The sequence below is a fragment of the Grus americana genome, chromosome 28 (genome assembly GCF_028858705.1).
Source record: "Grus americana isolate bGruAme1 chromosome 28, bGruAme1.mat, whole genome shotgun sequence".
Taxonomy (NCBI): domain Eukaryota; kingdom Metazoa; phylum Chordata; class Aves; order Gruiformes; family Gruidae; genus Grus; species Grus americana.
The window spans coordinates 709,845-735,873 of NC_072879.1; the positions used below are offsets into that span (position 1 = coordinate 709,845).

Consider the following 26,029-nt stretch of genomic DNA (forward strand, 5'->3'; position numbering starts at 1 on the left):
TGCTCTTGTGCCATCCATGCCTTGCACCTAGTGCATTGAGTACACGTCCAGGAGTGGAAACTTGCTTATTTGCCGCCATTTCTCCAATGGAGTCTTGGATGCTGCGGGATGCCATAGGCAAGCGCTCCTGTCGTCCCAGCCCCACCGGACTGATCCAGTCCTGCTCCAGGTTCTCTGCCAAGCAGTGGTGGCTTGGAGCTAGGAAGAAACTTCACCCAGACAGGTAATTCCTCTGAAGCGTCTGCTTTTGGGTGCTGCCGGCGACGGTGTGCTGGACTAAATGAATCACCGTTGCCTCCAGCCTGACGTGTTTGATGGTTGCAGCGCTGCTTTCCTGGAGGGGAAGGAATTGTAGTCCATTACCAGGAGTCCATTTCTCTTACCGAAGGTGGAGCATCGTACGAAGCACCGAGTGCTACTTGCTGAGCGCACCCGGTTCCTCGCAGCAAGCCTCGCTCGTGTGCCATGAAACACTCGCTTGACAGCGCGTTCCAGAGCAATATCCTGAAATGAATGATGGGCCCGCGCTGTGCTTTATGCACTGCCCTGAGAGGTGGTGTAAATCGCACCATCCGAATGATTTAGCCCCAGGTATAGTTGTGATTCAAAATGAATTTCTATTCCTGCTTCTCCCTTGCGCCGGCGCTGGAGTAACCGCTTGCTGTAAACCAGGAGAAGGTTGCAACAGCCCGTGTGCCGGGGGGGTTGTACGGGGCCGGGCTGGGAGGATGTGTGGCTGCACCCTCCTCTGTCCCCTGCGTCCGCGGTCTCAATGAGCAAGCGCAGGGATGCAGGGTGTAGGTTTGATACCGGTCCCTCTCTGTCTCTGGATGACTTGTCCAAAATCTGTGTCTGTTCCTAAGCGGGGAGCCGTGCCGCACACTGTTTCTATTAGGCTTAATAGGGAAGATGAGTGACATGTTAAAAGTGGCTTTAGGTTTTATGCAAAGCCAATGATGCTTAAGCCAGCTGGTGGATTTTAGGTTTTTCAGCAAGTTTCGTTGGACAAAAATTTCCTCTGGAAAGTGTTTCAGGTCCAGTGTGAAATTCTGATGGAGATGGAGGTGATGGGAGTTGTGGGTGGCTCGTGTGGTGCCTCACACCTCATCGCCCCTTTGGGGAGTTTATTGTCTTCCCTCCTGCTTTGGGAGAAAAATGGCAAAATCATGAGAAAGACCCGGTTTTCTTTGTGGTGAGGAATGAACATTATTATTAAAACATTTGGGGATTTTTTTTTTTAAAGATAAGTTTTGCTTCTTGGCTGGTACCCTGGCTTAGATCTCCTGGAATAGCTTTGGAAATGCAAGTCTAGGCAAATACATAGAAAAGATGAAGTGTGGACTCCACTCTGCCGTTTTCCTGGCGATTTGCAGAGCTCTTCCAGTGCTTGGCCGCTCTCCTGGCACTGCCTGGGGTCCAGGAGTCGGTTGTTTCTCAAAATACAGATGTTGGAGGTACTGGAGGAGGGATGAACCCCAAAGACTCGTTCACCGAGGCTTCAGCTATCCTCCTAAAGCAGACGCGGCACGGGTGCTTTCTTCTCAGGGAATTCTTAAATCTACCTCTCTTAATTTCACTGTTCTGAACTCTAGGAATGAAAACATGCCTGTAATTTCTAGAGAAAAATATGCAGTTGCTGTTCTTTGCCTGTTACGAAGCACGGTTTTGTGGATAGCTAAATAAAATGTTTGGTTCGAAGTGTTTCAGTAATGTGTTAAAGTTTATGGAGCATTTAACAAACTTTTTTAGTGTGCAGTAGTTTATAGTGCCAGCAAACAGCCAAGTGTCACATCAAAGTTGTAGTCTTTTCTCACTTAATGGCACAATGTTTAGTGCTGCTTCGGTTTATCTTGGGTGGCTTTTCAGTGCACGGCTCAGCATGGCTTTTTCTTTCCTATTTCCCCCCCCCCCAAAACTCTAAAAGACAGATTATGAATGCTGATTTAGGGCCCACAATTCAAGCAGAGTGGTTGGATTTATTTTTATATTTAAAGAAGGAAAAAAAAAAAAAAGGCAAATAATCACAGTGACTTCAGTGGTGTTCTCCCTGCGCAGTTCCCCGCTGGGCTGGGAGGGCGGTGAGATGAAATCTGCTCTCGTTGAAGGCAAGGAGAGTTTCGCCATCACCTCCTAGAAATCTGTAATGATTTTTAACGCAGGAGCTGGGCTGTGTCTCAGAGCGGGATGGTCTCCGCAGCTGAGATTAGCAGATACGGTCGAGCCAGAGCCCATTGACACCAGCATCAGGGAGGTTGTGAGTTTGGTGCCTTTTGCCCAGATTTTGGGATTTGCTACTCTTCTGGACTGGGAGAGGATGAGCTTTGGGGAACTCTGCCAGGGCTCTCCTCTGCCGCAGTGCTTGGGATCGCAGTCACGTAGGAGAGGAACGAGGAGGGAATATACAGGGAGTTAAACCTCCTAAAGCAGCTGCTTCCGTCGGGAATGTCCTAGAGCTGGGGGTTGTCATTTCTACTAAATTTGAACTAAATAGGTGTAAAAACTCGGTAACAATGTCTGGGTAATGCATCGTAAACTGTCTTATTTACTTTATTGTAGATTTAATTACGATAATGCATATACATATAATTATGTCCGCACGCAAGATCTATTCAGTAGTAAAGGGTTTATATAACGTTATAAATAATGAAACCTGAGCTGTATCAAGGGCTCCCTGTAGCATCCTTTATCATATCCTAGCTGAAAGCGGGAAGTCTCCTCTTCCGTGTGAATTACACGCGGTTGGGATTACTGAGGTTCAGCCATTTCCAAAGGGTTGGGTTCTATGGCACGGGGTGTGATTTTCATCACACCGCCTGCAATTCAGTCGTAGTTTGCTTTGGAAATTTCCTGTGGAGTGGAAGACAGTATGAAATGTCTTATTAATGTTGATGTGATCTGTCATCGGCAGTAACCAGTGAATTGGTAGATGAGAGAGGCATGTAAACAAATTTGAAACCAAAATAATCTGGCTGTGTATTATTAAAAAACAAGCCAATATGCAGCAATATAATATGAGGAAATTCCATTTTGAGTTTCTAACGACAAACCTTTCGCACATTCCTCCCATGATTTATATAATTGCCGAATCGCTTTGATGGCTTGATGGAATTATAGCTCTGCATTACACGATGGATAATCAATCAAAATAAACTGTGTTTACCCCTTTGCTGCAGCGCGTGTATGAAACAGATACATTATAGTGTGAATTATTCTTTAACGCTGGTATTCGTACTGAGTTTCGGGTGTGATTTCAGGATCTGATATCTGCATGAACCTGACCTCACCTTGCAGGCTTCAAAATCGTGCTGGCTTGAGCAGGGGCTGTAGTAACTTGCTCTTTCTATGGTGCGTGTAGCAACATTTCTGCCTAAATATGCAGTGGGCTTGTTTGTTTAAATATCATAGAAAATAAAACCGCAGCAAGGAGGCAAAAGGTGCCAGCACCTGAGCTCTTTGTAAGGGCTAGGTGAGGCTTGTAGGCTGAAATTCTGCCTTTCTAGGCAAGCTTGGGGTTGGTTGCGTCTGATATTTAAGAGGCTGCTCCCTGCCTCTTTTGCTGCACAAGTTATTTGAGTTTTAGTCTATGGTTTTAAAAGAATTTCTTACCCTATTTACCAAATGTGCTGTTGTGAAATGTGGAAACCCTTTTTCTGAGGGGTTTCTGGAGTAAAAATTAAACCCAGTCTTTGTAGCGAGCGATAGCTGGGATAAGGTATAAGTGTGTTATGTCATCTGGTTAATATTTGTATTTAAGTAACGACTTTTTCAGGAGGTGGTCCTGTCTCCTATAGCATAGAGCAGAGTCATATCCTTCAGCGGGCCTTTTGCTGTCGCCTACCCCCATTTTTAGTCTGTTTACCTAACGGCAGGGCTTTTTTAGGGAGGTGATGAAGCGCACTGTTTGTTTAAATGGCTTCCGTGGTATTGCAGACCCGGGGCTGTGCGTACGCAGCGTCCCTTCGGTTTCTCTCTCCTCCGCGTGCAAAACCTGCCAGATTCCGATGAAAGGGAGATAAAATGGACGGACTCGGGCAGGGCTGCAGGCACGGTGCCTCGTCGCTCACCCCGCTCTCTTATTCCTTGCCGCAGCGTCTCCATCTCCGGCCGGGGTTTATTTTTGGGTCTTTCTCCTGCAGGAAGGCATCTCTCCCCATCGCTTCTCCCAGGAGAATCCCTTCTCCTCTCCCTCCTCGCCTCGCTGTAAGGGGATCACAGCTGCTGAGTAAATGTTAAGATAATAGTGTTATTACGGAGTAATTATACTGCGAGTTATTGAATTAAAAGTGATGAGACTGCCTGTAATGCTGAATGGGGAGAGGAGGGAGAGGCTGGGTGGGAGAGCACGGAGCCGGGAAGGTGGAGAATAGAGAAAACCTAATAAATTTCCTCTTGTCCAGAGCCCCTCGCTGCCGGGACTGGGACTGAGAATGAATGAAAGGGAAGCTCAAAGAGCTAATAAATAAACCATTTCCCTGAGAATAGAGGGTATAATTAGAAACCGTGGCCCTGTGGTTTTGTGTCTGCCCTGGGGTGGAATCTGCTCAGCGCTGTACTGTGGCGATAAAACAGGGAGACAATGCAGAGATGATGTCGCACAGTTGTTAACTTTTGAGGAAGGAGATGCGTTGTTCCTCTATTTTTCTAGAAAAATAAAAATAATAATAAATAATTTAAGCTTTATGTTGCAAAACTTCAATAACTGGCTGTACCCTGGAGCCTCTCCATCAGTAACTCTGGCTGATCTTGCATTTTTCTTTCTGTATATTTTCTTGGGGGCAGGGTGGTTTTCAGTATAGACCGTAGAAAACTTCACTCTTTTTTTTTTTTTTTTATTTGCCTTTTTTTTCCTCCCAAGAGGGCCAAATAAGACTGTAAGACTGTTTCTTTTTTTTTTTTTTTCTTTTTCTTCTATCTCAGGCTGAGATTTACCTACAAATTTAACATCTCTCATTCCTCTCCTGCTTTAGCATTAGTGTCGCTGTGCTTTTCAGGATGATTTGCTCGTTGATGGTACGCTAGCTTTTGCTTTGTCCTTGCTCTGCCCTGGAAGATCCCACCATCTTGACTGTGGTGTATTGGACACGGAGCCTCCCAGCTTGCGAGTGCGAACAGCTAAAACTTGACCCAGAAGGAGGATAACAGCATGTTAAATTGAGGTTTACGCTTGAGCCTCAACCTTCCCCTTGTGCTACAGGCATCCTCCATGAGCTTGGACAAGCTGCTGCCTCCTCTGGTCCCTCCGTGCATCTTTGGGATGGGGTAACGAGTGCGATGGCAGATGCACAAAACGTTGCTGAGCCCTGCAATAAATGCAGCAGCAGGCGTGTAGCGGGGATGCGTAGGTGGAAAGCCGTGAGCATCGGTAGCCTTGCAGTCGCAGGGAACAGAAGGCAAAGGGGGTGCGTACCGTGCTCTCTTTGGGTCTGGACAGTCGTTAATAGCCACAGGGTTTTCGTAGTTTAAAAACATAAAATAAATTGCTGTCTCCTTCCTCTCCCGACAGAAGATGTATCACTGTCTGCCCGTGGCCGGTTCCTCCGCGGCCATCTGCGAGGGGCTCAGGAGTGGGTACCCTGCCCGCGCCGTTGGGGAGAGGCAGCCCCTGCCCTGAGCGCCGGAGCCAAGGTGTCTGCTGCACGAGGGCCGGGGGAAGCTGCTCCTTTTGTTTGTAATAATCAGTGGATCTTTAAAGAGAGGAGACAATAACTAGTAATGAAAGTCCGGGGGAGGAGGGAGGAGAGTGCGTTTCGCTGCTGTTCAACCTCAGAGTATCTTGGGTGGCTTTGGATGAAAAGGGAGATGATGTGCTCGTATCTAAATAGGAAGGGTCCCCCCACGCGGGTGTTTGTGAAGCTTAAGTAATTATTTCTGAGAAGCGCTTTGGTAGGTGCTAGAGAAATGTGGAGTGTTTACCTTACTTTACAATCTAAAAAGCCCTAATAAAATACACAACAGGAGTATTAACAATGCAACTATTTTGAGGATTATTAAGCTATTATAAAGGAATGGAAGAAAATCTGCCTGGCATTATGTTCTGTGCCACTAGATATTTAAATTAATGCCTTCCCTATAGCAGCTCCTTCAGAAATCTCAAGGCACTTAAACATCTTCAGTGAATTAGATACTTGGTATTGTTAAACAGCTCTTCAGCATTCTCTATTCATGTGGCACGGGGGGTGGGGGGTGGGGGAAACTGAGGCAGAATGATTTCGCTAGTGCATTCACCACGCGGAGGGTGAAGTGGGGATCTGATTCATGTGGGTTTCCATGACCCTTTGCCATGATGTGCGGTGGAAAATGTCCGTGTCCAGCAGCGCTTCCCACTGCCCGGGGATGCTGGAGCATATTTCTTTCCTCTTCCTCATCTTGTCCTGCTGTTGTAGAGCAGGACCGTGTTGCGGGCACCAAGAAAATCCTTATGATTTTGCCTTTTCCCTAATTGATGCCATTGCAGTATTTCCAGTGCTGCCCGTGCCCATCTCGGGGAAGCCCATAAACCCTGATATAATGTTATTTCCTTGTAAAAGGCAATTTGTAAAGATCTGTCTGGGGGCCGCTGTCACCATATCCATGGGATTTATTTCCCGTTTATTTACGGTTTGTGCTCATGTATATGCAGTTCTTCTTTCCCATCATAATCTGAAACTTGATTGTCCCCTGGACTTTTCTGTCACTTGCAATGTCAGCTGCGCAGGTCCCAGGGCTGCCTCTCTCACGCAGGTTGATTTTTATTTTTATTTTCTTTTTCTGAGGATGGAGAGGAAGATCTGTAGGCATTACATCAACCTTGGTCTTGAAATTTGCTTCAGGAGAGAGAAGGGCATGGAGCTTCTGGTGCAATCATGCTGGGAGTGAGCTTCCCTGAAACAACCCTTTTTCTTTCTTGCTTTCCTTGGTCTGGCTGCTGGGTGATTTGCCCCAGCCTCTTTTATTTATCTCAGAGTCCCAAATCCTGGGCTTGGCACTCCTTTTTCCTTCCTCTTTTTAGACTTACTCCTCTGTTGGAGGTGGGGAAACGTAGCCAAGCAAAGGATGGGAGATAGCACCTCTAGGGCATCCTGGGTCCTTCAGATCACACAGCAGATGGTTTTTTGCTGCGATTACCCCTGCCCAGAGCTGTCTGTGCCACGTAGTAGCTAGAATTATGGGCTGCTTGCTTCCTGCAAAGAGAGAGGGTGGTAGTATCGACCGAGCGTGGCTTAGAACAGGGGCACGCGTGCTACGGCAGCTCTTTTCCAAACGGTCTCGAACTGCGTCTGGCTGGGTCGGGTGAGGCTGCAGCTGCCAGGCTGCTGTCAGCGGAGAGAAGCCGTTGATGTGGAGCAGACCCCCCCTTGCACCCCGGCAGATTAATTTGCACCACAAAGACTCTGTGTAAAAATTCTTGGCTTTAGATTTGGGTTAATAAATGAAGGATTTCCTGGCTTTGATGATGCACAAATTGTTTGGTTCAGGACTGGATGACTGATTTTAAGGGCTGATTTCTCCTTGGTCTCTGCAGTCTGCTTGTGATGGGGTTTGGGGGCTCTTTGCTTTACCTGTCCTTACGAGCACTGAGTGCAGTAGGTCAATACCTGGAAATACTCATTTAAAAATAAGGTTACGACATCCAGCAAAGGGCTCTGCTACCTTAAATGTCTTCAACTGCCAAAGTTCTGTGTATATGCTCAAGACTTCTGTTTGCTTTCGCTCATAATGATCCTGCCCAAAAGAAAAGGCACAGCTCTTCTCCGTGCTGGATATCCTCGGTGGAAGACAACCTCTGCCTTGAAGGGAAACAGCCGCTGCAGATCTGTGGCTGAGCTGGGAATAGCTCCTGTATCTTCAGCGTCGATGTGCAATCCCTCGTCCGTGCAGTCCCTCTTGAGCAAACCTTGAAACAGATCCCGGCACAGCCACGGTCCTGGACAGACATCTGAAGCGGTTGTTGTGGTAGCTGCTGACCCAGGGGTGCTTTCTTCAAGGAACAGTTCAGAAAAGGGACCTGAACTGGTGAAGTCACTTGGTACACGGAGGAACATGCTGTAGATATTCTGAAAAAACAAAATCAAATAGGAGAACTGGTAGTGGAGCTCTTTGAAAATTGTTCAAAGGGACCCTGTCAATGCGAAACTCCTATTTATGTTTTTTTCTTCCCCCTCCTTTCTTTTGTTGATACAATCTTGGAAGTGGGAGGATTTACAAAAATGCATGTGTTTTTAAGCTGCTTCTTCAGTCACCTTTTTTCCCTTGTAAATATTGTGTAAGAGGCCGAAATGAAAAACACAGAAGACAAACATGGAAAAGTCCTCATCAGACCCCTCCTCTAATCACTTCAGAACCTGAAAATGAGATTTGGTGTTGGATGTATCGTAAATGTATCCCCATAGCTTTGCAGATGCAGCAAGGATAGACCCGTAAAACCCATCGCTCGGACCTAGCTTTAAGCCAAATTAGTGACTCCTTAAAGGTCTGATCTGCTGGAGCAGGGATGCTCAGCACCGCTGGGGCTCTCAAGGGAGGCACCTCCAGACTCATCGGCCTGCGGGTGCTGCCTCCAGGAGCTTCATCTGGTGGAGCCATCCAGTCTCTGACTGGGAAGGATTACTTTGCTGTGTTCGAGAGCATCTAAAATAATCCTGAGGTCGAAGGAAGAGGAGCATCCTTCAGCCTCCCTTGTGCTGGAGGAACTTTCAAACCTCCCCTCCCCACGCTGGACTTCATCAGGGCATCTGCAAGGATGGTGATGACGACCGCTCCAGTGGAGAGAGGGCTGCTGGCACTTCAAGCAGAAAAGTGAGTTTTCAGAGGGTTTTCTGCTGCTGGTTTCAGCAGCAGCAGCAGCAGCAGGGTGGCATGAGCGATGTCCAGATCTGGCACACAAAGCCAAGGGGAACTGAGGAAGCTGTGTATTTACTGAAGTTAGCGCTGAAGGCTCTGTGGATGCTGGGTTTTCTCCTTCAGCTGGCTTGCGGGTTACTTGGAGGCTGTGTATGGGCTGAGCAATCTCAGGAGGAGGTAATATCAGAGCAGACTTAACGTTTTCATGCGAATTAACAAGTGAAGGCAAAACTTGGGGGGTCCCCTTGGCTTTCCACTCGCCGCCTAGCTCATGGGAACTCTATATGTACTTTGGCTTCTGGGCAGTGCTCTAACAAGCTCGCGCTAAGATTGTGCCAGCCATGAGTTTGCGAGGAGCAGGTTTCTTAAATCAAAGTAAGTGTTTTTATTGGGGATTTGCATTGGTTTGGCTGAACCGTTTGCAAAGGTGCATGTGAATGTGGGAGAGGGGATGGCAGAGGTTTCCTCTGCGGCTGGGGCTGCGTGGCTTCGTGCTGGCAGGGTAATACAAGCGGCACACGCAGGCAGAGAGCAAGAGCGGGCGATGAAGGGCATAATTACAGGGAAGGATGTGGAAAGCAGTGCGCTGAAAGGCAAAATGATTTGCCCAAGGACATGGGGTGATGGAGCTGGGGCTGGAGCTCAGCAGCTCTGTCTCGTGTGCTGGAGCGCTGTGTCCAGGCTGGTGCTTCTGTCGGGAAGTGGTTTTGGGGTAGTTTGCCAATACCTTTACCTTGATTTTTCTGGCTGTCGAAAAACCGTAAAGGCCTGAAGGACTTGAGCTCAGTTGACTGGTCTGAATGTCTCTCCCTGGAAGCTATGGAAAGCAGTACTTGCAGTCCTGTTTGAACTTGTTAGATGACAAGTTAAAAGGTTGTTTTGACCCTTCAGGATATTTAAAAAAATATTATTTTTTTTTCACCTTCCTTCTCCCAGTTTTATTTACAAAGCCAAGAGCTTTGTATTCAGCAGTAGGAGTGTAATTACAGCAAGTCCAGGCGAGCGATTCTCCCCCAGGGCTGTTTCATAGTTGGTTTTTGCTTCTCTCCTCCCCCCCCACCATGTTGTTGCTCTTATTCCTCCGCCTCCCCACGCACGTGCGATGCCGCAGCAGCTGCAGGACCCCACTCCTTCCCCCAGAGCCCTGGTGGGAGCGGTCCGGTTTTGCTGGGGGATGCGGCCCTTGCACGCAGGAAACAGATGAAGCAACTCGGAGCTGGAAAGGAGCAGCAGCCAGCGGGGTCTGCTGCCAACCGACCCCAAGCCATCGCAGAGGAACGGCTGGACGGGACCCAGCCCAGCTGCTCTGGCCGGGGAAACCGGGCCCAGCTTTCAGCCCGAGTGTCTGTGCAGACTTGAGCAGGGCAGGACCAGCGGGCAGATGGAGCGCTGCCCGCCCGGGAAGCGGCTCCCAGCTCCCCCTGCCCGTGGCACGGCTCGGCGCGGTGGGCGTGCTGGGTGCGTGCTGCTGGCGGGGCTTTGCGAGCTTTCACTTTGCTGGTTTGTGCTGCATTTCGTGAGCAGAGAGGGTTTCTTTTTTGAGTTGCCTCTCGCCTCTTGGAAAGCGCCTAACTCCTGCAGAGGCTGTGCTGCCTCGGCGTCTGTCAGCCTGCCCATCCTCGGTGTCTCGGGCTGTCCCCAGGGATGGAGACCTGAGCAGCAGGTCTCATGGCGTGTCCCTGTCTTCCTGCTCTGGGTCAGATTATACACAGCTGCTGGGCAATGTGAGCCCTGCTGCAATGCTGCTTGCTTTTTTGGGGGTGGAAAGAAGCACTGGCTGTCTTCATGGGTGGGAGCAAGTGCAGTCAGCTCCGTCTCCTTTGCCTCTCCTGCCAGCAGGATGCGAGAGGGCTGGGGATACCAGGGTGTGGATGTACGGCTCCGCTGTTTCCCTGCTGTGGGACCTCAGTCGTGCTCGCCTGCATGTACGATGGGAAATGGTTAATCCATGCAGAAGGTAGAGCGTGGCGTGCCCTGTGCCACTCACCCGTGGCACCCTGGTCCCCCAACTGCCCCGTGGGTGCTGGTTCCTGCCCACATGGCCACCTCCAGCACATACCCGTATGGCACTTCCCTGGGGTGCATGGGCACTTCGTGGGTGCACATCCTCTGTCTGAAGGGCTTTACTTCGGGTTCTCTTCAGGGGTGGCTGCCATTAGCCCACCTGAGCATGTGTTCAACCAAAATGAGCATGTGAGCAGGAGCATGGAGTGGGTTGGTGGTGCTCCTGCCTCCACAGCGTGGTCTATCCTGGGCTTTAGAACTGTGAACGGAGCTTTGTGATGCTCCCTCACGGAGCAGGATGTTATCCTCGTGTTTCAAGATGGTGAGGGGGGATTGTGCGAGTCCCCGTGGTGCGGCCGTGGGGCTGGGTGGCCGAGGGCTGCTCTCTGCTGCGGCTGCTCGGCAGGGGTGAGCTCAGGCTGGAGCGAACAGACAAAAATGCCAAAAGAAATTGAGTGCTTTGTTTCTCCTGGGGAGCTTGATTGGGCTGAAATGGGTGGCTGAGAGCACCTTGCTGTGCTTGCTGCCTTTTGCCTGCTTTATTTAATAGTCAGCCTAACTGAGCCCTCTCCAGCCAAAAAGCAAAGCTGCCTGGGTGTCGTTGCCAGCCAGGTGCACGCAGCAGCACGTGGGGAGCTCGGAGGCGTGTGTGGGTGTGCAGAGCCGTGAGCGCATTTGTGGCGCTGGGGTTCTTCCCGTTCCCCGGCCACGTCTCTCGCCCCAGGTTTCTCTCACATCGAGAGTTGTGCTTTGAACCCCGTTGGCTGGCGACGTGGTGGCTGGAGGGGCAGCAAGCCGAGCCTGAGACCCGCACAGTTGGCACCTCTTGGTTGGAAAAGGTCCTAAATGCTCTGCTCCTCCTGGGGCCAGACCGTGGCCATGGCTTGATTCGTTGTTGTGCGGGGAAGAGCCGGTGTCTTTGGGGTCTGATACTCCCCTGTGCAGATGTGTCTTTGCATCTCATCTGGAAGGTTGGATTTATCCTGGAATAAACTGGATGCAACCCCAGATTGGTTCTGCTGGAAGAGCAATGATCATCAAAGTCCCTTTAATTCTCAATTAGTGTGTCTGCCCAAGGCTTTAAAATTGGTTAGATAAACCGCATTAAAAGTTAAATCTGAATTAACCTTTCCTTGCATAGGTGACCCCCTTGGAGCCCTGACTGCAGCAAAGCAGGGCTGGGTGCAGAACATAGAGTTCCCATTGGGGCAGCCCCTTTCTGGGGCCAAAGTGGGTGCTTTGGGGTGCATTCCCCTTGCGGGACACCCATTGCAGCAGGGCTGCACCTCTTTGCATGGCTCAGCCCTGCCGTGAGCTGACCCTTGGCACAGGGCTGCCGTGCTGGGGTATTTTTAGAGAAGATAAGAGCAATGGCAGGAGAGAGGGCTCCGTTCCAGGGAGCTCTGACTCTTTAATTATGTTTTTGGTCTAGAAAATTATACGGTTCCTAGAGCGTAAATAGAGAACGTATGGAAGGTAATTGCACCTCCGGGTGCAGATTAGCTGGTAGCAGGGAGAGGCTGCGTGGAGGCCGGGATCAGAGGGAAGAGCTGGGCAGAGGGAGAAACCGGCTGCTGGGGGCTGCCTGGCTTTGCCCTGCTGCGGGGCGGCTGCACCCTGCTCGCCCCGGGCTCCTTGTGCCCCCATCCTCTCCGCGGTGCTTATGGGGGACCCCAGTCCCATAAAGGTGAGGACCAGTCCCTTGAGCCACCCCACTACCGTTGGTCCCTGCGTTTTGGGAGGCAGTTTCCTTCAAGCCTCGGGGTACCTCGTCGGGGCCTCTTTGGGAACAAAGGCTGGTCCAGGTTTGGCTCCATAGGCTGGAAAGAAGTTAAACCGTGTTTTCATGCTTGTGCCTTCCACCTTGCTCAGCAGCGGTGTACATGTGTGGAGAGAGCCTTGATTTTCTCTGCATTTTCTTTTTCTTCAGAGCAGCCCTGATTTCAGATGTGTAATCCAGAAGTGCACGGGTGTAACCCAGTATAGGGTATGGGGCTTGGCCTGCATCTCTCGCTGCTGCGTGCTGCCAAAAAAGATGCTCTCGTTCTGCAGCAGAAAGGGCAAAAGCAGGAGTTTTTTCTTTCGAGTGACTGCTTTATATGGACAAGCTTAATTTTTGGTGCATCCTTTTCCTTTAAAGAATGCATTGAATTAAAAAAAACACCCAAAGCTTTGCGTTGGTGGCAGTGATTTTCTGCGTGGTTCCCTCTCCCTTCCCTCCTTCCATGGGGCGCTAGCAATTTGGACGGAGGATCCTGCGAACAAAGAGAAGGGTGTGAGCTTGGGCTGCCGCCGCGCAAGCCCAGGAGGACGGTGAAGGGCAGCGCTTTGAATCTGCTGCTGAGCATGACTGGTCTCGCAGAGCTACGAGGAGCCGAAACCTTCTTTAGGTGCAGAAATGTGAGCAGGGACGTGGGTAAGCCTGTCCCCGCATTTGCACGGTTCCCTGCTAGTGGAGACAAGGAGGTTTCTCTAGGTGGGACCTCGTTGTCCAGGCATCTCCCACCCTATCCCTGGAATCCTGATGCTCTTGGGATCTAGAGCTTGTATTCGGGGCGAGTCCAGCAAACTCTTTGCTTGAGAGGAAAATCAAAGGTCTTGCTGATGGGAGGAAAAGCCTGGCCGCTGGCGCTGGGAGATAGGAAAGGGACTCTGGAGAAAACAACTGGGATCGGATAAGGAAATTTGGGCTTCGATCTCAAATCCGTCTCCAGCTGCAGTTTGTGAAGCAGTTTTGCAGAGCCTTCCCCCAGCCTCCCTCCTCTGGTTTAACCCTCCACCTGGCCAAGTGCTGGAGATGTGGGATTTTCCCCCCCCTTCTTCCTCACAGTTCCCAGTATAAATACATGGAGCAAAGCCGCCAGCTCTGTTTATTGAACACAAATAGAAGATAAAATAGTGGAAAACTAATTTTTTCATGCTCATTGGTGGGAAAGATTAAAATTATGCAAATCCTCGGCAGCGAGCTTGGTGCAGAGATAAGGGGATGTTCAAGTCGGCTGGCTGCCTGCTAATTCACTCATTGAAAAAGAAATGAGCAGGAAAGCTGTGATCAGCGTCACCGGCCCCTCATGGTGCTCACGGGGCTGGGATTTCTTTGCTGTGCTGGGAGGAAGCTGAACAAAGGAAACCTTTTTTTGGAGGAGTGCAGGATCCGTGCTGAGATGCTCACCCTGAAATCACGTGTCTGCCAAGTGCTGGCCACGATTGCTGCCTGATGCGCTCTGGGATACAGCACCTAGACCTTGTCCAGGGCGTTTCTGCCAACCTCCAGCCAGTTTGCAATGACCTGAAACCCCCTGAAAATGGGTTTTCTTTCCCCTAGCATGAGGATTCTGGGGTGAATCAGGTGAAATCTGCCACCACGATCCCTGCGTTGGATGCTGTGAGCAGAGCAAGGCTGGGAGTTGAGCGGGAAACCACCAAAGACAAGCGATGCTGGTGCTCGGTGCCTTCTGCTGCACCGGTGTGGCTCTTGGGGGGCTGCAAGAGGCAAAGTGGGGTTCAGCAGGAGGTTCACTAACCCAATACGAGGGTTGTGCGAGGCAGGGGATGGGCAGGTCTGTGCTGTGCGCTGGGTCTGGACTTTATCCCACAGTCCCAGCGCTGCCATTGGTGAGATGGTGCCCATCTCTCCCCCAGAGATGCCCGCTTTGTAGTGGAAAACGAGTCTTGAAATTCCCTGTATGGGCACATTAATTAATTTTTGCAAAACAACAGTGCTGTGGGGGTTTTCCCGGGATGAAAGGCCTGTGTGTGTGTCCGTGAAGGATCAGGGTATGTGCAGATGTGTTTGCGGTCAGGAGAAAGCGAGTGTGAAGCAGCATCCCATCGCCCCCGTGACTCCGGCGCTCTGACTCAGCCCCGCACTTCGGCTGAAGGAAAGATTTAACTCCTTTAGACCAAACTGAGCCTGTAATGCTGGAGAGCATTAGCTGACCACCTCTTCCCTCCCGGAGAGGCATTAGGGCGAATAGCGGGTCTGTGCTCGCTGTGCCGCACGCTTTTCCCGGTGCAGGCTGCTCGGCTGTCCGGCCCATGCATTTATTTCTTGAAATCTCTCAAGACGCCGCCAGCGTGCGATGCCCAGCACGGGGGAGACCAGTACCCCCGGGAAGCCAAAACTCTGCAGAGCAGCTCAAACTGCCGACCGTGCAAAGGCACCCATAAAATGATGACGGCTGCTCATCGTGCTGGGAGAGGGACCCGGTGCCAGCGTATGTTTTTGGAAGGGTTTGTCTGACTTCCTGTCAAATCAATATTTATTCACAAATCTATTTGTTTGCTTTTGTCACTGAAAACTCTTGGGTTGTTTTTTTTGTGTGTGTGTTGTTTTGTTCCCCTTGTGTATTTTTGGCTGCGCAGAGCTGGCGAGAGGGGCTGCTACAGCTTTTGCTGGCTCCAGTCGTTCCAGCTGCTTCTCCTAACCCATGGTTTTGAGCCTCTTTTGTAAGGAGGGACTCGGCTGGCAGCTCTCCTCCAGGTGGGCACCTCCTTCTCCTGCTCCCCCCGTGCGCCCTTGGGCAGGAGGTGACAGTGCTGCTGGGGTTGGAAGGAGTTGACCTTCATGAACATGGATGGCCGTTTTCCGCGATCGCAGCGGATGAGGAGTGCGGAGGAGATCAGCTGGCCCCCAAAACGCAGTGACAATATTGGTGCTGGCCCTGGACCTGCGCGTTTGGTTTTCCTTCATCTCCTTAGCCGTAGCCAAAGCTGTTGCTGGTTTATGGGCACGATGGGAGCGTGCTGGACACCCCTGCATCCACGTGAGCCCACCAGTGGCAGGAGCTGCCTGGGTCGCTCTCCCCTTCTCTCTGCCTCCATCCCCTGACTCATTCCCGACTGCCTGAGCCTGTCCTACCAGTGTTTATTTTCCTCCCTACCCAAGCTCTCACTTTCTTGCTGGTTTATTTGCACTACCATAGTGTTCAGCATAGGGACAGGGACGGTGGATGTAGCACCTCTCTTTTGCTTCCAGCTGGCGCGGGTTCAGCTGTTTGCAGCGCTCTTTACACCTGCTAAACGCTGTGTCTGATGGAGATGGTGCCGTGATGGAGGCACAGCCCCGGGCTGGGGGCTGGAGCTGCAGGTGGAATAAAAAAGGGGGTTTTTAGCAGCCGGTCGAGGAGCTGTGGTGCTCCGGAGCACCTCGGGCATGGGGAGAGCATTGCCTCCTCCCGGGGTTGTCTGCAGAGCCCCATAGCTGGAATATTATTTATCTCCCCCTAGCCAAATCACGCAAAGCTAAATTGAGCTGTGGCAGGCAAAAGTGTGAAGCGTATTATTAGGAACAGGGAGCTCTTGTTCCACAGCTGCTGCTGCTGGTTGGTAATTAATGTTTGAGGAATTGCAGATCTTCATTAGGAGAACAATTAGATTAACGAGAGAACCCGAGCTGAGGCTGTAGTGGGAAAGGGCTGGGGGGAGGCTTTAAAAACAAAATAAAGTCCCGCCCTGGCACCCTGCCTTGCCGCTCCAGAGACGTGCGGATGCTCTTGGAGGTGTGCCGGGAGGGGACCGGTCCTTTCTGCCGGAGCAGTGACAGGCGCTAACGGACTTGGGGGGGGGGCACGTGTGGGGGGGATCATTATGGACAGGAAAGAAGCAATCTACGATCGTTATAAATGTTTTAAGGCAGCCCAGTACCCATCGTTCGGCCGCAACACCAGGTTATTAGCAGAGAGAGCATTGGGCAAAGGCTGCTCAGGGCTTAGCAAGGTCCTGGGCTTGCATCGTTAAAAGCTTTAATTGGTGTCCTTGTTGCTGGAAACACTGACCCCTCCGAGGCAAGAGCCACCCTGGCCACGGGGTATCGCCTTCGGGGTCTGGGCTTGAATTCAGGCCAATGAACAGGCCTGAAGTTGAGAAATTTAAGATGCTTCTTAACACTTCTTTCCAGCAAGAGGTTTTTGGGGTTCCCCCCACCCCTTATTTTCCTCCCCAGGGGCTAGCACTTGGCAGCGGGTTTGCCCTCGTGGTCGGTGTGAGGTGCTGCACAACTGGTTGATGAGCGGGATGCAGCAGGAATTCACTCAGGATAAACGAACCGTTCAGAGGTTGTAAAATCATGGGAAGTAACAACAGAAGGGAGGTTGGGAGGTCACTTAGTCCCTCTCGCTGGCTCAAGGCAGCATCACACATGCGGAAGTCGTTTGAGACAGATGCAAGCCCGGCCTTTTTAAAAACCTGCAGGGATGGTGTTCCCGTCCCTGGGCCGTGCTGCCTGGCTGTGGCCCCGCTGCCGGCTCAGCCCCACGTGGCCTCTCCCGCAGGGCACCGGGGATGTCCTCCCCACTGGGAAATGCTCCCTGTGGTCCCTCTGGACCAGCCACACCGTCCCCCACTTCTGGTGAAAGGGAGAGGAAGGGGGATTCTCACCTCCTCTTGTTTTAGGAGGTTTGAGCACAAGAAACTCTGTTTTCCTGCAGGGTGGAACCCCTGAGCGGTGCAGAGCTGGGGTGGGGGAGGCTGTGGGTGGGCTCCCGAAAGCGGAGAGTGTGGAGGCTCGGGGGGGTCATAAAACCCGAGTGTGTTGCAGAAGGGGCTCAGTTCTGTTTTGCCCGTTACCGCTCCCCTTGCACGAGTAGAAAGCGGAAAGTTTTGCATTTCAGGGGACGGCAGATTTCTCCCTTCAGTAATTGACGGGGACAGAAAAAGTTGCATTTGCCGGCAACTCCAGATGGTGCAGCGAGAATAAAAGCTTTTTCTGCAATATGGTGGCTTCTGCACGTCTGAAGGAGAGATTTGTTGTTGGACCCATTCCTGTTTGGCTCAGTGCCTCCGAAGATGGACAAGTCATTACTGAGCGCTCTCGCTGGCTGAGCGGGCAGAGGGGTCGTGGGCTCTGGAAAGCTTCCTGCAGCCGCACTCATCAAGAGTGAAAGAATCTGCTTTTATGAGGCAGTGCTCTTTTTGCCCTGCTGAAAATGGGGGACGAAAAGCATCCTTCTCCCTGGCCAGGCTTAGCCCGTGGCATGCTGATGGTCTTCACCTGCCGAGTAAATATTATTGCATGTTTAATTCATTGCCCACCTCTCCTGGGGGGTGTGCGTGCATGTGCATATGTGGTGTTGGGCATTACAAAAACATTGCTGTGAATGCTCAGCCAGCCCTACTCAGAAAAATCTCTTTGCCTCGTCTTTGTGATGACTGACTGGTAACAAAGACACCTAGGTGACCTCACCAGCTCATGGTGGTTTAAAGTGAAATATAAAATGACATGTCTACCAGGTGGAGACTTTTTCAATCCTGGGTAACAGGTAGGTTCTCCAGGGTCCTCTCGCAAGCTCCTTTCCTACAGCCTGCTGTAGAAGGGATATTATCAATCTCCAAATGCTTATAAGTGTTTTAAGCCGCCTCTGATGCATCGCTGGTGTGGACAGGCTGCATATGGGTTGCTTTATCTTAACCAATGAAATGCAGCTACCTCCGGGGTGGGATGTCTGTTAGCCCGGCAGGACCGCGCTGCTACAGCTGCTCAGAGCAGAAAGGGAAGAAAATCATATTTAATAGAAGTAACCCAGCAGGGCAAGATCGGGCTGTCAGGCAGGAGCTGGAGTATCACGAGGATGATGTTACTCCCAATTTCTGCTTATTTAGCAGCCTCTTAATTTTGCATCTCGTATGGAAGATGAAAATTGCAGCAAAGCCCTGCCTGGCTGAGCTGCTCTGCTCAGAAGTGGTCCTGGCTTGCACTGCTCGGGCGTTGCTGCATGCTGGTGTGTTTTATGGGGCTTCATTCAGTGCGTTAAGGTAACTCCTGGAGTCACCCACCGGAGCTGGGGCTCTCCACGAAGATGCGACAAGAGCCAAAGGCTTCCCTAGACAGACAGGTCAGAATTAAATCGGAGGCAAAGCAAGCACGGAGCGTGGATGCAGCTTCCTAGCCCTGCTGCTGACCTTGAGCACTGCAGCCTAAGACTGTCGGGTCTGCTCTGGTGTCTGCTGATCTGCAGGGCTCCACCAGCCCAAGCAGTAACCTAGCATCCTCCCAGCTTAGCTCTTAAATTCAGATGAGATCATGGCAGCGAAGGATGGATGGGTTTTTTTCCTTTCTCTCCTCCTTTCTTAATCTCCCCTGGCTGGTGGGTTTGAGACACAGGATTCCTGCCAGAGCAAGGGAAGGGATTTGCTCATCTTCTGTCTTGCAAGCTCAAAACAAAATCCTCTTTGTGGAGTTTAACCCCCTGTGTTGGCTGGCGAGGCTGGAGTGCCTGGCGAGGAGATGGTGTGGGGAGAGATACTGAAGGAAAAGGCAGGTTGAACTGGAGGGAGGGGAGGGCCGGGAACACCATCCCGGTGCCCGAGGGCTGCGCTCTGCCTTTGTGTTGGTCTTGATTGCAGCGTGCTTGATCCTGGGGAGGAAAAAACACCTGCAGGGGCGTTGATGGGCTGCGGCCCTGGGAGCTGCGCTGCCCTGTGTGCTGGCTGGCGGCAGGTCCCCGCGGCGCGGTGAAGCCATCCCCGGTGCACGGAGGTTGGGTGAGCGTCCTCCCGTGCAGGGCTCCCGAGCAGGCTGCCGCAAAACCCAGGGAAGACAGCACTTACTAATAACCTTGATTAGCTTTACTTGCTGGTCACTAATCAGCAAGATGCAAGCCGTGGCAGTGAGGCTGGCTCTGTAGTGTGGACCAGGAAAGAGCAGCCACTCTATCCTTCTTCCTGCGGCTCAGGATCCCTGTCCTCGCTTGCTGGGGGATTTGCCGGTACGGTTGGGCTGTGCGGAGTGCAGAGCAGCTGGACTCACCCTCCTGTTTCCACCGCTGCTTCTAACCCTTCCCATTGAAGCATGACCATAGCTTTTTTATGGGGCATGAAGAAGCAAAACAGATCATCAGCTGCACTGTTGCCACAATTATTTTCATTTACCACCAAATAGTAATTAGGCTAAACTTTGTGTGTTAGCTTCACTACTTTTATTTCCTCTCATTTGTTTTCTGCTGATAAGCAGAGTGTACGCCGGGACTGCAGCCACTCCTGTGTCATCTCCCAGCCTGGCTACCCAGGGCTGTGCAGACAAGAGTGGCCATGTCGTGTACGGGCCATAGAAGGAAATGTATTTCTTTCCTTTTTTGTTTCCCAAGGCTTTCGCCTTGCTTGTATGTGGGCTTGAGCTGTTCCAGCCTCGGGGGTTTAATTGCCTCTTCCTGAATGAGAAAGCAAGGGCAGTCCCTCTGCATCTCTTGGCCATGGAAGACCCTAAAAATGATAAGCAGGGGCTTAAATTTTCCTCTGTCTCAGTGTAAATCCAGACCAGCTCCATGTTAGTCAGCAGGAGCCTCTCTGGGTTCAGTGGGGTGTGACGGAGCGGTGTCCTTGCCTGGGTCTGTAGTGGTAATTGAAATTCCCCAGGGTGTTGTGTTGGGAGGGAGTTTTGTTGTTGGGTTTTGGCCTGTAATGTGTGTTCTCTGGTTTGGGGATTTTGGGGAGTATTTCTATCGTAGCTCATAGTACTGGGGACTCCGTCTACATGGGAGGAAAAAAAAAGGAGTGATGCAAAATCTGGACGAAGCGGGGGGTGTTAGTGCTCCCCTCCCTGGGGCGATGCTGGTGGCAGAGGGGTGCCTGCACTGGGTGCTGAGCTCCCATGGGCGCACCAGGAGGGTCCCACCGCCGCCTTCCCGCGGGGCCCATCGAGCTGCCTGGGTGCTCGGCGTCGGGCTCAGTGGAGAGCTCGGAGGAGCTGGAGCAATGATGAAGATAACAAATGGAGGCGATCGATCAGCAATTGCCTGTAATGAGAAGGTCGTTCTTGCGAGAGGGCTGGTGACATCCTACACCAGTCCAGCGCCCTGAGCTGGAACTGATAAAGTATCACTATCTTCCTAATTATATTTTTTTTCTTTTTGATTTTTCATCTCTTTTCTGTCTTCTGCTTGGGCTGAGGGTTGGTGAAGGATGCTTTGCTTGGACACAAACTCAGAGCAGCAATAGATGGGCAGGTTGCATCGCTCGATCGCAGTCCTGCCCCGGAGTGATGGACCTCCCGGATGCTCCTGGCCCAGCTGCTGGGGCTGGGAACCCACCGGTTAGGCTCAGGGGAGGGTTTGCGCAAGACTCTTCGATAACAGCCACCTATTTTGGGAGAAAGCAGATTAAGTTGCCCTCAGAGGTCAGCAGAAAACTGTGTAGGAGCTTCTCTCAGCAGCCCAGCTGTCTCCAGTGAGGAGCGGTTTTGTCAGCCCCAGGATCGGGGTTTGACCCCTCTGCTTGCGCAGGGTTTTGGGGGTGAAGGAGGCGGCTGTTGCTCCGTCCTGCTGCTAACAGCAAAGTGAGTCCCTGTGCAGACCTGGTGGAGGGGGCGAGTGGTTTGGAGGGTGGAGGGTCTTGAAAGACGCAGCAGCATCCAAGTTGCTACGTGAAGGGAACAGTAAGCCAAAGCCGGAGGGATTAGTGTGCTCCAGAGGGACAGATGCCATCTGGATGGGCTCTTCCCAATCCAGGGCCTCTTCGTGCCATGCTGCAAGTCAGAAAAGCACTGGTTCCTCATTGTTCGGTGTTTTTCTCATGTGTTCGTGGTTTGACACACACACAGATGTAAGGCCCGGAAGTCTTTCCTCCCCAGGAAGGTGGAGCACTGATCTGAACCTTCATTTGATCTGGGGTGGAAAAATGTTTTTTCTTAGCTCAGACTCCAGACAGGAGAAAAGCTGTTGCTAGTGGTGGGCTGTCGTTTGGTTAGGCTCTTTGTTGAGGTTTTTTCTTTTTTTTTCTTTTTTCCTCTGCTTTGTTTGAGTGGTGCTTGATATCTCCGATTTGGGAAAGGTCTGATGATGATGATACGGCTGCGTTGCCCAGGTCAGAGAAGGGACAGCTGTGATGAGGAGAGGCGTTAGTGCTCCTGCCAGCGCAGGAATTTCGGAGCGAGGACTTGTGTAAGGGACACAAGCCTGCAGGTTGCTAGTGACCAACGTGACTGTAAATGACGTATATGCAGGAACTGCAGCCTGGTGCATTTGCTGTAGGTCGGAGGTGGGCATATATCCCTTTTCTTCAGATTTGTTCAGGAATCTGTACCTGCTGAAAACATCTGGGCCAAAGAAAAAAGATTTTAGTATTTTTTAAAATCATATGTCATCTTACTTGGCGACGTGCCTTGTGTCCCAAAGGCCAAAGCGATTTGGTGCTGGGTGTGTGCTCCTCTGCTGCCCTGCGTTTTCCCACCGATCTCGAGCACGTTGCAGTAACCCGGCGTCACCCATCTGCCCGGCTCCCAGGCTTGGTGTGCGGGTGCTCTGGGAGGGGGATGTTGGTGATTTTCTCTTCAGCATTATTTTCTCGCAGAAGATCATGTTTATTCCCCTTGCGGAGGCTGGCTGGTGCACTGTGCTGAGGATGCTGTGAGATGAGGCTGACGGACGATTATTTACCCAGTGCTGTCGGCGTGTGCGCGGCGAGCGCGGAGACAAGATGCAGTCTGTGCCCCAAGGAACTCCCAGTCTGTCAGGCAGCTAAGATGGGGCTAATGATGAATGACTTCTTAAATAAATAAATAAAGCTCAAAGGCCTGAAAAAAGAAATGCAAAGTATTACCCTGAACCACAAGGAAATGTAGTTGTCGACGATTGCTGATGCTGTCAGGCACTCAGCAGAGATCTGCGATGGCTTGTTGGTAAATGCTGAAGGATGGTGCGTGTTTGCCTGCGAGCAGGGGGAACGGGATGGGGCAGAGGGGAGGGTGGTCCTGGGTCAGATTCTTCCCTGCCTCGCGCCTTTGTGCATCCCAGAGGACAGCCCAGCTCCTGCCCTGTGTGCACAGAGACAGAGGACGAGCCACATCTTCAGCCTAGCTCTGTGGTGGGCCCAGGAGGATGCTCCTGGGATTTCTGGTCACTCCAGCATTGCCTCCCTCTCGCTGGTGATGCTGTGGTGCTTTTTACTGGCACAGGGTTTTTGCTCTGCCTTCACTGTGGCAGGGTGGTCCTTTTGGGGTCCTTCGGACACAGCACCCCATGACGTGGGTGTCCTTGGGCTTAACAGGGGTGTAGCCTGGCCAGGGGAGCTGTGCTTCCTCCTCATCGTCCCCTCGCTGCTGGCCGTGTCCCCCCTGCCCCTGTCCGTGCTGCACTGCACCTGCTGAACACTTCCCAGCCGCCGCAGATACATCACCGCTTGTCAGAGCTGTCACTGCGGGGAACATGGTGGGGGGAAATTAATTTCTCCTGACGATTCGAACCCAACTCAGAGCTCTCCTGTCTCATTTCTCCTGTAGTGACCACGGCTTAACCCTCGCCGTGCCATCGTGCCCCTCTGGGCAGGGAGTAGCATCTCTTGCAACACCCCAAAAAGCCCCCCGTGCCTATTGCCTGGGGACAGTGCTGGGCGCTTCGCATGCGTGGAAGGACCAGAAATGCCACAGGAAGAAAAAGAGTGTGCGTGTGTGCGTGCGTGCGAACACAGTGAGAGGCAGTATGACTTCATGCTCAGAGCGCTGTCTTATTGTGCAGTTTCTTCTGGTTTCCCACATTGTAAAAAGGGATAATACTGTCATATTAAAGCACTTGGAGATCTGGGGATGAAAAGCAGCGTATAGGACCGTGACAGTCCTGATCAAAGCTCTTTTTTTCTCCATCTGTGTTTGTTTCCCCATGGAAGATAATACTCTGCCTCTTTCTTGTAAATATTTTTTTTAAGATCTAAGTAATTCCCTGATAGATAAACAGTCATGCTTAACTCTGAAGGATCTCGACTGGCTGCTCTAACTGCGTTTGCCAAGACCATGCCCTGTGTTTTGAAGTGGATAGAGGAGAAGCTGTGTCCAGGAGCTTCGGAGGGGAAGGGGCTGACTTGGAAATACTCCCACACCTCATTTTTCGGGCAGGATCATGTGTCTCTTGAGATCAATTCTTTCTGCACAGCCCGTGGAGCTGGGCACCTAAAGCTACCAGCTAGTCTTAAGGTGAGCGTTGCTGGTGGATGGGGATCGTGTTTGTTTTATTAAGATGTATCACACTGTGGAGAAGGTGGGAGACAGGAGCACGTGCCCCGGCAGAGACTGGTCCCCTGAACAGCAACAGGCTCCCGCGTCTCTGGGGTGTCTTTGCTGAGATGGAGCGGCCCAGAAGGCAAAGTCATTCTGGGGGCTTTGCTGGCCTGATGATTGTGATTCAGCAGTTGCAGGGGGGTCTGCAGAGCATTTGGGGTCTCCCTGTTGCGGGGGAAGGATGTGCACAACTCCGGCACTGGGTCTCGCTGGGACTTTGAGCATTTTGCTTATGCGGCTGGCAGGTTCGTTTTGGTTTTTCTCTCCCCCGAGCTAACAGCAGGGCTGTTGTGTGCAGAACTGGGTCTCTGAGTGAGCTTCCTCAGGGGCTCCCCTGTCTCTAACCCAGATCTGAGGTCAAGCGGCTGCTTTTCAGGCAGAGGCATCAGCAGCATCTCCCTCTCTGCCACTGGCTTTCAAGTGCCTGATGGGGAGCTACGATGGCTGCGGTCTGTCCCCCCATTACATTAGGTTTAGCTGGTCAGCCTGTTAGTGGGTGCGGAGGGGGAGACGAGTGTCAGAAACATATACTTTGAAGCTCGTGTCTTCATGGTCCATTTCCCCAGGAAAAGAGGGTAATATATGGCAGCAAAGCAACCTGAATGTGGAGAGACGGGCCACGTGGCCTTCCAGGGCCAGACAGCACTGCGTGTTGGCATCTCCTTGCTCCCCAGCACCCGCAGGGCAGGTCCTACGGTGGGGTCCTGGGCCAGATCCCAGCAGGCAGCTGCCCGCATTGCACGAGCCACCAGCGCCGGCATCCCGTCCCAGCCCTGGTGGGCCTGGGTTTGCCGAGGGCAGGGTGTTGGATAGGAGCAGGATAGAAATGTGGGGTGGTGAATTTAAATTTCATCTCTTCCCCTCCCCAGGGGAGGTGACAAATGAGCTAGTGGTTGTGCTAAAAGCTTTTCTTTCTTTCTTTAAAGAGGTTGCTGGGAGGAAATGAAGTGACCCACTGACCTTTGTTAATACGCAGCACAAACTAAGCCGGTGCTGCTGGAAGGGAGAGAGACCTCAGTGCAGCCCTCTGCCTGCAAGGTGTTTGCTTCGATTGATATGTCTAATGGGAGTAATTCTCCCGCAGCAGCTACTGAAAATGAAGATGTTTAATCATCCGCTAGATCTATGTGGAACTTTTCGCAGAGAATTTCGTTAAAATCGCCCTTCTCCTTTTCACATGGTGAAACAGAAGAGAAGCCCAGATGCTTTTTTGGGAAATTTTTCCAAGTTGTTATTTTCTAATGAATCTGAAATGAAGGCATGATCCCTCCCTCCTGGATTTTTTTTTTTTAAATGCAGAGCAAATGTTTCAATCACCGGCTCCATGGGGGCTCAGTGATAGTAGCATATAGCAAAATACCTGCATAGCTGTGACCCATCCCGATGTCTGTAACTGTGCAGATGCTTCTTTTTAGCAGCATTTCCCACAGGCTCCCTCTTTAAGCAGCGGGGACCAAGCTAGCCAAACTGGTGTGTAGATAGAGCCCACTCTCCTATATCCCTCGGATACCCAAAGTAGCTTAAGGGAGTTAGGTGTCCAGCACCCTCTGAAATGGGAGTTACTGGGAGGAAAATCTTCAAAAGCATCTTAGCGGCTTAGGGTTAAGTCCCTTTGACTCTCAATGGAACTTAAGCTCTTAAGAAATGTAGGTGCTTCTGAGCATTTTACCCTTTGTGCCCAGCACCCTTGGGTCCCTGGAGATCCCTGGCTCAGTACTGGCTGGAGGAGCCGCAACGCGAAGCTGCTTCTTGCAAACACTTCTCAGTTGTACTATTTTTAATAATACTCTTCAAGACCCTGTGCTCCACGCTTACAGGATGCACACATGTACATACTTAGAGCTAGAGATCAGGCAGTGCACCAGAACGAGTGCCTTACAGGAGCTCTTTTACTGTAAGAATTAATCTTATTCCTGCAATGTGACCGTATCTAGCACAAATCTGACCCCGCTGGGGTCCATGGCTTCACTTAATTGCATTCTTTAGCAAGGATTGAGGTCTATTAGGTGGTTTGCTTGTGTTGCAGGAGATCCTGTGCCAGAGAATTTAGTGAGGGTTTGCAGGTCCATGGAGCAGCGCAGGAAAACTGCCATTACGTTTACTTGTATGGTGCCGGGAACTTGGCTGGGTGCTCAGCAGACAGGCAGGAGGAGTGATGCAAACCTGCTTCAAAGAGCATAGACAAGGTAAGCTGTGCTCATGCAGAGGAGGGGAGGGGATGGG

The 26,029-nt window shown here is 51.4% G+C and overlaps 1 protein-coding gene across 8 annotated transcripts in view; it reads left to right on the plus strand.

Annotated features, from left to right (window-relative positions):
• Positions 1–26,029, plus strand: part of PTPRS (protein tyrosine phosphatase receptor type S) — a 162,410-nt gene that overhangs the window by 33,903 nt on the left and 102,478 nt on the right. Inside the window, exon 1 of one of the 8 annotated variants that reach the window (XM_054805128.1) lies at positions 25,838–25,992. The exons of the other annotated variants lie outside the window; for them this stretch is intronic. The gene's annotated coding sequence lies outside the window, so the exon portion shown is untranslated. Of the gene's footprint in view, positions 1–25,837; positions 25,993–26,029 lie in introns of those variants that run through there. 8 annotated transcript variants of the gene reach the window in all.